General features: G+C 35.0%; 1 protein-coding gene across 6 annotated transcripts in view; it reads left to right on the forward strand.

The window, feature by feature from the left end:
* The first annotated feature begins 1896 nt into the window (after window positions 1–1896).
* SEMA3A (semaphorin 3A) overlaps window positions 1897–16313 on the forward strand; it is a 501460-nt gene continuing 487043 nt past the window's right edge. For all 6 annotated transcript variants that reach the window (XM_043871699.1, XM_043871697.1, XM_043871698.1 and 3 more), the window contains exon 1: window positions 1897–2369. The gene's annotated coding sequence lies outside the window, so the exon portion shown is untranslated. The remainder of the gene's footprint in view (window positions 2370–16313) is intronic.

The following is a 16313-nucleotide window of genomic DNA, read 5'->3' on the forward strand; positions in this document are numbered from 1 at the left end:
CTCATCTCCTAGAGCTGATTTATTAGCAAAAACATAAAACTTTCTGTCCCATCTTTACCTCACATATAATTGCACCCACCTAAACCGCATAATTTAATGAGCTCCTTGTGTTTTATCTTCTTAGGTTAATAAGGCCCAATATTGAAATCATGGGGTAGAAAACAAAAGTATATGAAATATTTTAAAAGATATTCATATAAAGTGTATTTACATTTAAACATTGATATAGTTTTATAGAAATTCTGACTAGCTGCTAGGGATCAGTACAAGGGATTATTATTATTATTAACTTAAACTCAGAAATAAATAGCTTGAAACTCAAATTATTTACCATTTGGGATTTATTTGACCTGGCTGAGACACATGTTTAAAAACAGAATTAAATTTTGAATCAGATAATTTAAAATGTCATGAATTGGTTTCAATGACAGTTCAGTTCAAATATTTTAAATAGTTGAATATATCAGATAAGAAAATTTGTACACAATTTTTAACAAAATATTTTGTTACCTAGTTGGAAATGGAAGATCACTTTTGGAATTTATTATTAATCTTATATAATTAATATAACAATCTTATTAATAACAAATTCACAGATAATGTAACCATAATAACTATCAGAGAGGTAACTGAAGTGAGGATTGTGTGTAGAAGGGATGGTGGCAAACCCAGTAGAAGTGGGGGGGATAAGCAATGAGAGAGTTTGGTGATAGGAAAATTCTGGTTTCTTACCTTCTTAAAAAAAAAAGAAAACAGCAAGCATTGGATCATTTGTTCATAAATTAGATAACATTTGGTATAAAGGCCTCTCTTGAGAATAGGCATATGTGATGGGTTGTTTAAATTTTAAAAAAGCTGGAAATAAAGTCTGTATGCTTCTCCAAATCAAACTCAAACTTTGTTGGATAAGTTGGACTGGAAACTCTTAAGAACATTGTTTCTTGGGACATTTCCAGTATATCCCATTTTTAGTCAAGATAGAAAAAAAAAATCACTGTGAAACTATTCATAGCATTTTATGTGAAACCATGAAAATATAAAATTTTGTTTTTCCAAAGAAAAATTCTGAAATCTTAAAATCTTAATTTTTGGCTGAACTTCATGAAAGAAACTTCAGGTAGTCACAGATAAACTTTAATCTGGCTTACTGAAGTCCAGTTTGTTTGTTTGTTTTTAAATAATATCAATTGCTCTCCTATGCACTATTTCTGTAGGTGTTTCTTTATCGGTAGTATATTTTTTTATCTGTAGTATATTCATGTATGCTTGCAATGTCTTTAAGATATCAAAACCCTCACACATACATACAGACACTCAGTTTCATTACTTACACACTTTTGATGCTCAGAGAGAGGTGACATAGACAGCTCTAAAGTTTCCATGGGTTAAATTGCTTGAGATAATATGTGGTATGAGACACACCTGCAAGAGGATATTTTCCTAACAATTGGCTTCAGTTATATCTTTAAAAAATGCCCAATTGCAGAATGTCAATCTGTCTGACAGTGTAAATCTCCTTAAAGCAATTTAATTCAGATTTTAAAAGATAACCATGGCTTATACAGCAGAATGAGGGATCTGTTTCAAATCCATCACATTAACATTATCAGTAACCCACTATGACCCATGATTGAGTAGTTTTAATTAAGTTCAGTTAGAGTGTGTGGGGGAGGGGTGCTTCATTTAATCCTTCATTAATAGTTAAAGTGAACATTATAAATATCTCTATAACTTTCGTTGCTCGAACATCTTTCTTTTTTATTGGATTTATTGTTTTCCATGCTACAGAGCAATGCCATTTGGGGATCTCCAGTTCCCAGGAGCTTTAAGGCTATCCCACTTCCAGCACTATAAAACAGAGGCCTGCTGTTTTAATCACGCCTCTCTCTCCTCCAATGTTGTTTGCGCCCTGGTACAACCCATCTGCCTTGAATCTAGTGCTCCGCTGGGGCTGCACACATCTGCCAGCCAGCCTACCTTCGTACACAATTACTCAATCCACCGTAAGGCTCTTTAATAGGAAACAAGTGTGACAACGGCAAGCCTCTTTTTTTTATCCTCCTTCTGCCTCTTAAACCACAGAGTCAAATAGCTCTAATAGAGATGAAGCTTGATAGATCCGCCCAGGTGTAGGTGAAATGGTAGAGCCTCAGGAGTAACAGATTCTGTGCTCTCAGGCTGAAGTTTAGCACTCTGTCCTGACCGGCTCTCAGGCGGCAGCGCGATGGGCTGCTCCTTGAATGGTTACAAAGTCAACATGCTTCTTGCCGCTCACGTTTATGCCTAATCCGGAGGGCAACCTGGAGCTAGGTGAAGACCGGCAGAACCACCCTTTCATTTCAGCGTGTGGACAAAGGACAGCAAATGCAGTAAGTGGAAAATTTATCTTTCCTTCTTTTATTTGGGAATTAATTAAGGATGTTTACTCTCAGGGAATCCTCTGAAGACTGTGCAAAAGTGAACTAGCAAAAAAAAACCTGTGTTGATAACCCTGTGGATTTCCTCCGGTTTCATTTTGCAACAGTGCCTTGGCACTGTCACTGAAGCTTAGGCTCCGCAAGTAACTTCCTCATTCAGGAGGTCTTGGATCTGAAATGTGGTGCTAATCATATTGCTAATTCAATCCTGTAGCCTAGCATACTATCCTCTCTTTCTGGATGAAATGTCCTTTATTGCTGTCAAATGATGATGGGCAACTTTTTTGTCATAGTTCTGAGAATAGGAAAATAATTATTTAAGAAGGCACAAACTCTTCTTGAAAATGGATTTCAACTTTTACACATAGCTATTCTGTTACATCACTAATCAGACATTAATGGGAGAAATATGCTTGTAATTTTTCTTAAATCCATTTTATAGCTCGGTCCCTTACCAAAGAAGTGACCTTAAAAATTCTAAAAACAATATTAAGTGTAGCAGCCATGACAATGATAATGAATTTTTAAAACAAAACAAAAGGTCATTTGTCTAATAGTATAAGAAAAGATATTAAAACCAGATGTGGGAAATCTCAACTTTGACTTTTTCGTCTTTCATGCTTGATTTCAAGCAGCCTTCACATTGCGTTTACTTTGCATTTACAACTTTAGATTCACCATTAAACTATGTTTGAACTTGAAATTCAGATTTGATCTAAGTACAGCCCTGTTCCTTGAGTCCCCTACTCCAAGTTTTACTTGGCTATGGGGAGTCTTTTTACTACTATACCATATATCCTGAATTGTGTTAACAAGCTAACTGTGGTGGACCTTTTCAGGTGGAATGTCAACCAATGTGAAAGAATGTGTTTGCTGTTCAAATGTGTGATGTTCCACGTAGCAAATAAACACAGGGGACATGTGCCCTGACAAAGATTCCAGTTATGATTCCCAAATTCAGTCCATCAAATATTGCACAAAGATGATCATGTTAAAAGAGGATACAATAAAAACTGTCAGCACGTCGTATCTGTTTGTAGTCTTTTGAGGTTTTATCTTTTTTTTTTCTTAATTTAGGCATTTTTTATTTAAAAAATTAGTCTGAAATGCATTGTCATTCCAAAAGACATTTCACATGTATAAGTTACATAGACAAGTGGAATTAGATAAAACATTGTTGCATTGTTTAAATAATTCCCCCCTGGCCGATGTTTTGTTTTTGTTTTCTAACTATTATAGATGGACATCATAAAATTGATGGTTTAAAAGCCATGACGGTAGAATCCTGATGACTCCTTTGTGTATTTTCAGAAATGATTTAGCTTGGATAAAGTTGCTGCTATGAGAGGTTTAATTAATTACCACTAGTTAAATATATTTCTTTAAGAATTGCATTTGACATTACTGATGGCGGAGTAAATGCAGTTTAAAAGTCATTCTTCATGAAATACTTTAACCGACGATTGTTGGCATTGAATAGCGGTCAATGTCTACCCCCTACAGGGAGAGAATCTAATTTCACTGTGCCTTTGCCAGAACATGAATACCACAGAGTACAGTTCACACATGTGAATGCTGTAACCGTGTCAATGACTCCAACAAGTGCCCCTTAATGAAAGGTCAGCTGTGTGATTAATAGGAAGCCAGTTTGAAAGGCTGGACCTCACTTCAGCACTGCATTCAGATTTGTTTCTTCTTGATTTACTTCATTTGCCTTTCAAAGTGTAATAAAAATCAAGTGGAACTATACCACACTTTTTAAAAACTTCATGTTTGATATTACATGATAGAAACACATTGGTTAATATCTTTAGTTCATATAAAAAATAATAATTAACTGAAAAAGTCAGTCAAACCAAACATTGAGGGCATAGGATGATGAATGAGAATATTATTCATTAGATAGTTAGAATATATAACCTTGCTTCAATTTCAGTTAATTTAATAAACTTTAAGAGGCACTCTGGGGGTGAAGATGGAGTGACAGAGAAAGAGTTTGATATTTTTACCTAAGATTTATTATGTTTCAATGCTAACTATATGTTAGAAAGTGAATATAAATGGGTCACTTCCGCTGATAATCTTATGTCACCAATGGTGAAATTTATTGAAGAATATAGCTAAATGGAATTGAAGACAGTATAAACCTAGTGACGTCCTCAGAGAAGTAATTTAGTCATCTAAAACTTATAATCGTGGCTTAGTTATAACTATTCCAATTAAAATTTGTGCTAGAAAGCATTATGGTTAAGTCCAACTTAAAAAAAAATGCTTTTAAATGGAACTGTGTTTTGCTAATAAATACCATGTTAAAATTTGTGAATTCACAAATTAGATGGTCCTTAAATAAGGACCATTTATTTTCATTTAACTATGTGTTTTGTATCCCTGTGGCTTTATCTGTGCATGTTTTCAAGTAAGATTGTAATGAGTAATTAATACAAATAATGTAAGTATATAGAGATATATATTAGATGTGAAAATTCCATATGCTTGGAGGAAATTTTTTAGCATCACAGGAATATATCAACTTATTCTCAGGGATATTCTCTTTTAAATAACTTATTTTTTTAACCTTAAATCAGCAATTACAGGATTTAATAATTCCATTTTCACTTGCATTAAAGGAACTATATTACATATCAAGACAGAAATTATAGGAAAAAGTATAATCCAATTTCAATGATCAATCAAGGAGGAAACAGTGTAGTTGACTTTATAATGGACACAGTACATCCTAGATGTGCTCCTATCTTATCAATGACCACAGCTCTGTCTTCCAGATACTATTCTGTTCAGGATTCTATTTTTCGCTCTGAATTAGAGGCCACCTACTTCCAGATAGGGTACTAATGAATAACATTAGTTGGGAATTCCTCAAGGAACCAGACAGTGTTCTGAGCATTTTGTGCACATTATTTATTTAGTTCTTACAGCCTACCAAAGTAGGTACTGTTTCTATTCATGTTTATAAATATAAAATAGAGTGGTTGAAGGACTTGGCCAGTGTCACACAGCTAGCAGGTAGTGGAACTTGGGCTCAAATTAACTTCCTCCAAGGACAAATATCTCCTCCAACCACTGGACTTGACTTCTTCTCTAACAAGTGACTTCATTATCAGTACAGCTAACTTCATCTCTGATCACTTTAAAAGGACTGCTCAATGAAAGGGATTTATAAATGGAAATAACATCCGATCAAACAAAATTTAAAAAGTTAAACGCCAATAAGCATGACCTCACTTCAAGTTACATCAATCATTCAGCACTTATAGATGCTACTACTTGTCATAGTTTTTTACTATAGCTAAAGAAGGAGTTGCATTTACACCCTAGACATTTGGGGAAGAACTGATCCATTCACTCTTACTCAGTTGCTAAATTTCCATTCCTATTAATACTGAGTCTCTGAGAAGAGTTTGTTTCCTGAGAGTATTTCCAACCAAGCCACTGTTGACTTTCAGAGGTGACTCTAATCACAGGGGCCTCCCAAAAAGAGTAACCAAAACACATTCCCACCTCCAAGGCACTGAAAAATACCAGCTCTCACTTACTTACCCTCAGGGATTTTAGGCCTTAGTTATTCAATAGGACCACCCGGATATTTATTTTTCTTTTTAAAGATAGACTGTTAGTTGGATTTCTCCTTATCTGTGGAGATATATATATATATGTATATATATATGTAAATGTATATATCTTTTTTGTCATGAGAACACAGCCTGGAAAGCACATATCTGAAAATTTTCACTTCATATACAGATTTTCCAAGGACCTGCATTTGTGGTTTCTCTATCAGCTGAAACACTTTCTCCCTAAGACAGACATTCATCAATATGATTGAGAATATTTCTTTGTAGAGAGATCAAAACCAAAATATTTTTGATAAAAAGTGCTCTATTTCATAACAAAACTTGTATCGTTACAGGCTTATGTATTCACTCCCTGATAAAAACAGAATATTCAGTTTAAAAAGATTTTTTCAAGTCCATATTTTTAATTTTTAAGCCAAGACATCAGTTACTTTTATAAACACAAGTATATTTAGGCAAGGCAAATGAAATGAACATGAGGAAATGCCTTTAAAATGTTAGCAACCTCTGCCCATTTTTTTCTGAAAAAGTAGGTAGATAACGTTACTATAATTCTCACATATCCTCTTGGTTTTGATGAAAGGTATTTGAAAAAGATTCTTAAATATGATTGGCATATATAAAACCAGAGACTATTATACAAAAGAAAAAGAAAAACAAGTCGTTTTTTTCAGATCTTAAGATCTTAGAAAAATTAATCTATGGTGACAAGATCTAAAAGTTCTAAATACCTTGAGGATTAATGATTACTTAAAAAACAGTAGTCAAAGACTTCTTCTGTCACTATCATTACTCAAAGAAATCAACAGACTAGCTCCTTGAAGTTAATCTGATCCTCATAAATCCTTTTTGAATTAACCAGAAGCTGCTTTTGTTTATTTGTAGACCCATCTTGAGTGGGAGAGCCTTCCTACCCCGACCCCAACTCTTTACTTGACCCATTCCAAACCTTCCTCCAGGGCACCAGTTCACAATTAATTCTGATGCTAAGTATTATTGGTTCATGTTCTGGGAAATATTAGAAATACTGTAGGTAATACTTTGTGCTGGTGGACAGTTCCACCTATATCTGATGGCTGGTTGTTGTTCAGTTACTCAGTCATGTCCAATACTTTGTGACCCTATGGACTGCAGCATGCTAGGCTTCCCTGTCCTTCACCATCTCCTGGAGTTTGCTCAAACTCACGTCCATTGAGCTGGTGATGCTGTCAAACCATCTCATGCTCTTTCGTCCCCTTCTCCTTCTTCCTTCAATCTTTCCCAGCATCAGGGTCTTTTCCAGTGAGTTGGCTCTTCGCATCAGGTGGCCAAAGTTTTGGAACTTCAGTCTCAGAATCAGTCCCTCCAATGAATGTTTCAGGATTGATTTCCTTTAGGTGGTGGTTGGCTATCTCAACTTACTTCCCCAGCTTCATACATCCTGAATCCCAAGACAGCAATCAAACACAACTCAACTCATGGTCCTTCCTTTTGTATGAAGGGTTCTCATTCCCAGTTTTCCTACACCTACCAGACTTCTGGCCACCTTGTTTCTATTTCTGAAGCCAATATCTAAGAGTTCTTGGTATCTATTCCTACTTAGCAATAAATATTCTCATTTTAGGCCCCTTGAAACCTGTTTTGAGCAGGACATGAATTTTTCATTTTGTTATAAAGTACCATTTATCATAGTTCTATGTTTAAAGTATGTAATGTTAAAATATTTAAAGTATGGTAAAGCTCTATGTTTAGGCTTCCTGATAGACTCATGTTTAAAGTAAAAGTTGCAGGTGTGACTAACTCAAGAATACAGACATCTAATTAGCAGGCAATTTCATTTTGTTTTATTCCTTAATATTGTACATTGAAATTTGGATGAATAGCAGAAAGAGATGATTAGTTTTCTATTGATATTACCATTAGAAGTTTAAGGTTTTTGACTCTGTTTCTGGCCACATGTGCTGATATGCTTAAATTTTACATGCTAGATAGTCATTTTCCCAATAAATAGTATTTTCAGTCATTCAAGAATTTATTCTCCCTAGATTAAACCTACGCTATTAATTGTGTGTATACACTTTAGCTTTTTAATTACACTTGACTCAATTATAAATCTAAAATTCTGCATAAGTGGGTCACTGAATGTGAAGTAAGAACACTGGGGTTGAGATACTGTTTTTGACAACTTGTAACTCATTTTCCAAATGTGGAGAATGTGCATGATGTGACATTTTGGTGATTTACATGTGGAAGAATTTTGCAAAGTTCTTTGTAAAGTTTCCAGGAAGAATTTTGAAATTTTATCATATGACAAAAACATATGAAAAGGCACAAGTCATATACATGAGGATTCACACAAGACTAGCAGGCTTTTAAAAGGATTTTGCATGTAGTGCAGGACTGTATGTTTGATGTAATTTTTATATCACAGAAAGCTTAATATTTATCTTCTCCCTTAGATTAAAATATATTTCAGTGATGTTTAATCAGAAAACTTGTATCTGAATCTGAGTTACACTTAACAATGAGTTTGAATAAATAATTATTTCCTGGACCAAACAACAAGCACTTCTCAAACCTTTTCCCTAATTGTAAATTTAATGAAGAATCCATATTTGATTGTTGTCATTTCTTAATGGGTCTCTTCCTTGTCCAATTTTGAATAATTTAAGTAATGAGAGAAAGTAGATAATTGAAAAAAAGCATTTACCATTTGAAGATGAATCTACAATAATGAATCCTTGAATTAAGTTTAATTTAGCCATTTAGTCACAGCCAACATTGGTTTGACACATAGTGAAGGTGTCTTAAAATTCACATAAAACATTGACGTATATTGTCATCTGCTCCCAGCTAGTCCACAAGATAGGGCAATAACTTAAATTTTTTTTCACTTCAATATTAGATGTATATATTACCACAACAAATGTGACCACATATTTAATTTATACAAAATGAATATTTGAGTAAGATTAGCTTGTGTGCAAACATTTCCCCTTTTTTTAGTGTATAAAAGTATATGTGGGTGAATATAGAGAAGAAACATTAATTCAGTGGCTATGCCCTGTGGTTTACATTATTATATTTAATCTTCATATTGATAGGCAAAAATAGATTTCTAATTTCCATTTTACAAATGAGCTGTGTGTTTTATTTTCTCATTTTTATGAATAACATAACACTAATAAAAATGTTTTTAAGTGAGTAGTATAACACTGAAAGCAATAAAGATGTACAAACATGCCAAGATGCTCACAAAAAGTGTAGGTTGAAACAGAAACTTTTTTTTTACATTTCCAATCCAATGAACTGGAAATTAGAGACTCAAACTATTTCAACATATTATGAGCCTTAAGGATAGCTCATACCTTATGTACATATGGTAAGAGTCATCCTGACAGAAGCATCAATTATCACCATTATATTTTGATTAAAGAAAATACAAGAAATGAAAAAAATATATAAGAAATGAATGTGATATCAAGTAACATCATTTCTTTTGGGATGGCATTTTACTATGGTCCTTTTATAAGAATGAAAATGCTATAGATGGTTTTATCATGTGGAAAATAATATATATTCTATGTCAAACCATCTCTAAATCATATATTTAAATATATTCATTAATTTGTGTTATAATAATGTGTAAATAACTTGCTCTGTGTGTGTATGTAGTTTGTGTGTGAAAGTGAATATGTGGGTATGTGCTAAAATCCCAGTCCCAAATCAGTGAAGTAGTCAAGGCTCATTTTTACCATGGGTAAATTTTTTTAGTGATTCTAATTTTTATCAGAAGAATAGAGCTAAACAGTTCATAAAAGATCAAATTTTCATGAAAAAGGAAAAAGCATGTTGTTAGTCCTTTATCCACAGGTAGATAACATGAAGTTTGAGATTAATTTAAGGATCATATGTGTGCTCAGTTGCACAGTTATATCCAACTCTTTGTGACCCCATGAATTGTAACGCACCATACTCCTCTGTTCATGGAATTTTCCAGGTGAGAATACTGGAGCTGTTTGACATTTCCCACTCTAAGGTATCTTCCCAAAAAGGGATAGAACCTGAGTCTCTTGTATCTTCCTGCATTGGCAGGTAGATTCTTTATCACTTTGCCACCTGGGAAGTCCCCAATTTAAGGAGTAGTATTGCATATGTCCATTCTGTCTACAAAAGCATACCTCACTTTATAGTTTCAGTTAATGCAGAGACCTGCTGTCATTTGTTGTTTTGGTTTTGTTTCTAAAACATTTTAAGCATTTCTGCCTTCTCTATAAACTTTAAAAACTATACACACGTACACACCAACCAATTTTGAAGGGTTGAAAAAGGTCTAGATTCATTAATTAAAATTTCTGAGGAATTTTTGTGTCTTTTATATTTGACTAAATTAGAAAGGTAAAGACTACACTTTAATGGACTAAAACTCAGAGTCAATTATATAGCTGCTTAATATAAGCAAGGCTTTGTATAAGATAGGCATAGAATTGCTTCCAAAGCTCAGTATACCATGATAGTTCTGGAGAAACACTTTTGACATGGGAAGAGGCTAACAGGGCCCATCGTGGCACATCAGCTGTGGCCACACAGGAGGTAAGCATGCCTTTGGGGAAGGATGTGAAGTGGTGAGAAGGAAGCAGTGGACCGAGCAGATGATATCTTTTGAGTTCCTACAACATAATCATTAGCATTTAAGAATTAACTCCAGCTATTTTTGTCTGAAAGGACTATGGGATGGGCAGTTTTAGAGCATCTTGAGTACTTTTATTACTGTGCTTGTCACTGCTAATTACTGGATTTTAAAAGTACTAAGAATTTTAAATAGTGATACTTAAGTAAATGAATGCTAAGAGACTATATGCAATTCAGGTTGACTCCATTAGTTTACTGTTTAGGAACTGATATTAGCTATACAGTTATTATAAAATGTGTGTACATTGTCTTATAATGTATAGAGAATTTACCAAAAGTTCATAGGTTTTACTTGCCAGAAGTTTAAAATTATCAGTATGACCATGGTCATGTCATTTAATTATACTACCTCAATATTTTCAACTATAAAATAAAAAGTTTGAAATAGATGATGTATATAGTTTCTTTTATGCCTAATTTTTAAAAATGTTCATATATATTACTTTGTTTATGATATTTAACATTAATCAATAGTAGTACATAAAACATAATTTAACAATAAACTTTGTTAAAAAAATTACTCTTACAAAGATATATGTTGATTTTTAAAATTTATTTTTATGATACATTTTAAATGACTTAGTCAATCTTGACTGAATTAATAAACTCTTGAGTAATTAAATATCCTCAAGTTACTTGAATGTTAAAAAATGAGGGCATTGATTCAGTTAATTTTGCTAGCTTCTGTTAAGTGCTTATCATGAATTAAGGAATTCAAATGCATTTCTTAGACTTTAAATAGATGATAATTTGGCTTTTTTCTATTAAAGATAATTTTTTATTCTGTCAAGCCATAGACATCATAATCAAATGGAGGTGGTACAATGTAATTAGCTGAAAATAGTGAACTTAATTTATCTTAAATTATGTATAATAAGAAAAAAACCATGCAACCATATTAAGGATGCTATTTGTTAAAGAAATATGAAAATGTATTATAATTATTTCGTATTCCTTTTTGAAATCAAAACTATGAATCTTTAGAAAATTTCTCAGATGTGTACAAAATTTCTGTTACATATTTTTTCTATTCATTGCATTTTTTTATCTGAAATATTAAGTTTTAATATCAGCTCTCTTAATTTGGATGGATAGTATATTTAACACATTTTTTGGACATATTTCAATAAGGCACCTCAAAGTTAACTTAAAAGACCTTTGAAATAATGTTAATTTTTAATTAGATTTGATCCCAACCTGTGCACAGCAAGCCATTAATAATTGAGTCATATACAAAGGAAGATAGTGGTAATGACTATTCCAAAGATCTGCAGATCACTGCAATTTACATTTGACCCAGTATCTTTTCATTGGTCAAACCCACATTCAGAGTGAATCTTTCTGTAAGTAGAAGCATGGAAAACTAGGAAATATGAAGAAGAGGACTGAACTTTGCAAATTTTGAGTGTTATGAACTTTAACTTTGACACTTCCATTCCCTTCACAACTTTCCTAATTCAAGGACAGTTTCTCTTCTCAACAACTGAGTCACCCTCATGTTCAAAATCCAGATTTCCAGTTTCTGCAGAACCTGAACTTGTGCCCAAACACAGTTTTCAGTTCAACAATCTCTATACTCCAAAATAGCCTTTATTCTTTGGCTAGCTGTCATTATTCATTGTTCTCCTCCTCCTGGTAACTTCTAAACCAAAGCACTCATTCCATTGGTGTAGTAATGACAGCCAGCCAATTTACACAGACACAGGAGATTGAAAATACAGTTTGGATACCTTTAATTAATAAAATTTCACCCTTTCTGAGGTTTTTACATTTTAGTAAGAGCTTGACCCTAATTCAGAAAGGGTCTCTAATTTTTTAGCTTCAGAAAAATTCACAAATTCTTGAATTTCAGGACAAGGGCTGAGCACCCTTCCATTCCACCTCTGAGTGACCTTCTGCCTCAGGCAGGCCCTGACCCAGGAAGCTGTTTCCTGACCAACACTCCCACTATCAGGAGATCAAGATCTACTGTAATTCAGTGTCAGTTTTTGGTTCCCCTTTATTTTGTCTGATTTAAGTTCACGCCCTAAAAATTTGGGGGGTTCCCTGGTAGCTGAGACAATAGAGAATCTGCCTGCAATGCAGGAGACCCAGGTTCAATCTCTGGATTGGGAAAATCCCCTGGAGAAGAGAATGGCTACCCACTCCAGTATTCTTGCCTGGAGAATTCCGTGGACAGAGAAGTTGGCGGGCTATAATCCATGGGGTCGCAAAGAGCTGGACACAACAGAGTGACTAAAACTTTCTAAAATTTTGAAATTAACCAAGGGTGAAGAAACTTATTGAATGAAAATAACCTTTAAGAGAAACCTTCAAATTTACTTTTAATGACTATGTGTTATATAAGAGTCTATTTTTCACCTTCTCTACCATTCCAAGGGTTCCTCCGTAGCCCCTAACCCCCACATTCTCCAACCGTAGCATATATTCCAAAATCAGTCAGAAATACAGGGGGAGTGAAAAAAAAATTAAAGAAATACAATATACTCTGACTGAATGTTGCTAATTGAGTGGAAGTGAGGCTGCTCAATGTTGCCAGTGGCTACTGCAGAGATGAACATTAATCTTGTTTTAGTGAACTTCATTTGTGTAATTAATCATGTTGTCATTGAGAGGTTAGTGATGGAGCTTGCTTGGATAACTGCCGGATACTTCAGAGCCTTACACTAGCCTAAACTTTTCAGAGGTGCTTCATCTAAGTAAGTTTATATAGAAATCGAAGTTCGTGTGCTGATGTTACTGTCTCTAGTCATTTTTGTTGTTACTGCTATCTTGCTTTAAACCAATCTTGAGAGTTTCCATGTGAAAAGAACTGCAAAGCTTTGCCAAATACAAGTCTGTGTGCCTGATGCACAGTGAAGTGAAATAAACCAAAAGTTGAAGTTAGGAGCCAAGGTTTATTGTAGGGCCAAGCAAGGGGATTGGGTAGCTCGAGCTCAAAAGACACAAAATCCCTGATGGTTTTCAGGGAAGCATTTTTTAACATACAAAATTTGGGCTGAGGGCTGCAGAGTCTGTGACATTCTTCTGATTGGTTGGTGGTAAGGGTAATAGGGCCATGTTTCAGGAAACATGAGCTGAGTCTGAAGTTACCATCCCCACCTGGGTAGGGACCTTTGTTGTTATTCAGCCATTCAGTCATGTCTAATTCTTTGCAACCCCATGGACTGCAGCATACCAGGCTTCCCAGTCCTTCATTATCTCCTGGAATTTGCTCAAGTTCCTGTCCTTAGAGTTGGTGTTGCCATCCAACCATCTCTGTCATCCCCTTCTCCTCCTGCCTTCAGTTTTCCCAGATCAGAGTCTTTTCTACTGACTCAACTCTTCACATCAGGTGGCCAAAGTATTGGAACTTCAGCTTCAGCATCAGTCCTTTTTTTGAGGATTGATCTTTAGGATTGACTGATTTGACTTTTTTCTGTCCAAGGGACTTTCAAGGGTTTTCTCGGAGACCACAGTTCAAAAGCATCAGCTCTTCCATGCTCAGCCTTCTTCCAACTCTCACATAAACACATGACAACTGAAAAAACCATAACTTTGACTATATGGACTTTTGTCAGCAAAACAGTGTCTCTGCTTTTTAATATGATGTCTAGGTTTATCATAGCTTTTCTTCCAAGGAGTAAGCGTCTTTTAATTCCATGGCTATAGTCATCATCCACAGTGATTTTGGAGCCTAAGATAATAAAGTCTGTCATTATCTCCATTGTTTCCCCCCAAATTTTCTGTGAATGATGGGACCAGATGCCAACATCTTTGTTCTTTGAATGTTGAGTTTAAGCCAGCTTTCTTACTCTCCTCTTTCACCTTCAAGAGGTTTTCTGGTCCTCTTTACTTACTGCCATTAGGGTGGTATCATCTGTATATCTGAGGTTATTGATATTTCTCCCAGCAATCCTGATTCCAGCTTGTGCTTCATCCAGCCCAAAATTTGCATGATGTACTCTGCATGTAAGTTAAATAAGCAGGATGACAATATACAGCCTTGATGTACTCCTTTCCTAATTTTGAACCAGTCCATTGCTTCGTGTCCAGTTCTAACTGTTGCTTCTAGACCTGCACACAGATTTCTCAGGAGGCAGGTCAGATGGTCTGGTACTCCTATCTCTTGAAAAAATTTCCACAGTTTGTTGTGATCCACACAGTCAAAGTCTTTAGCATAGTCAATGAAGCAGAAGTAGATGCTTTTCTGGAACTCTCTTGCTTTTTCTATGATCCAAAGGATGTTGGCAATTTGATCTCTGGTTCCTCTGCCATTTCCAAATCCACCTTGAATATCTGGAAGTTCTCAGTTCATACACTATTTGAGTATAGCTTGAAGAATTTTGAGCATTACCTTGCTACCGTGTGAAATGAGTACAATTGTGCAATAGCTGGAGCATTCTTAGGCGTTGCTCATCTTTGACATTGGAATGAAAATTGACCTTTTCCAGTCCTATGGCCACTGCTGAGTTTTCCAATTTTGCTAGCACATGTAGTACAACACTTTAACAACATATTTTAGGATTTGAAATCGTTCAGCTGGAATTCCATCACCTCCACTAGCTTTGTTTGTCCTGATGCTTCCTAAGTACCACTTGAATTTGCACTCCAGGATATCTGGCCCTAGGGGAGTGATCACACCATTGTGGTTATCTGGGTTATTAATCTTTGTTGTATAGTTCTGTGTATCTTGCCACGTCTTCTTGTCACTTCCACTATATAATCATAAGGGATTTGACTTAGATCATATTGAATGACCTAGTGGTTTTCCTTACTTTCGTCAGTTTAAGTTTGAATTTTGCAATGAGGGGTTCATGATCTGAGCTACAGTCAACCCTCAGTCTTATTTTTGCTGCCTGTATAGAGCTTCTCTGTCTTTGGCTGCAAAGAATATAATCAATTTGTTTTCAATATTGACCATCTGATGATGTCCATGTGTAGAGTTGTCTCCTGTGTAGTTTGAAGAGGTGGGGGCCTCACTTCCCCAGTAAAACTCATTGTTATGTATATTCCTTGAGGAGGAACCAGGATCCTGTTTTTCATCTTTGCAGTTTCTTGATTGCTTCTCTTTGGTTTTGCCTTCCCTTACTTCTTGCTTAGAAACTGTTTGAATCGGTCCTTTGGTGAAACTCAAGGATGGTCTAGGGGGTGGAAACCTTTTTCCTACAAATAAGAAACAGTGGACAAGGAAAGGCGTTTGTACTCAGGAGGGCCCCCCCAGGGTCCTGATCAGTTTCAAAAGGAGTATTTTTTATCTATTGAACTTCTTACTTATTCATATTAGTAATAAATTATTCCTGTACTCTTTATCTTCTGCTCAGTAGTATATCTTCCTACTTTAGATTTTATAGTATGTATCTTTTTTGTTGTTGTTGTTGTTTAGTTGATAATTCACGTCTGATTCTTCTGCAGTCCCATGGACTGTAGCCCACCAGGCTCCTCTGTCCATGGCATTTTTCAGGCAAGAATATTGGAGTGAGTTGTCATTTCCTTCTCCTGGGGATCTTCCCAACCCAGGGATTGAACCTGCATCTCCTACATTGGCAGATGGGTTTTTTACCACTATGCCACCAGGGAAGGCCATAACATATATTAGCTGTGTCATTTACTTGATAGCTCTTTGTACTGAGATTTTCATATTTCCATATCT

Source organism: Cervus elaphus, chromosome 18, assembly GCF_910594005.1.
Source record: "Cervus elaphus chromosome 18, mCerEla1.1, whole genome shotgun sequence".
NCBI lineage: Eukaryota > Metazoa > Chordata > Mammalia > Artiodactyla > Cervidae > Cervus > Cervus elaphus.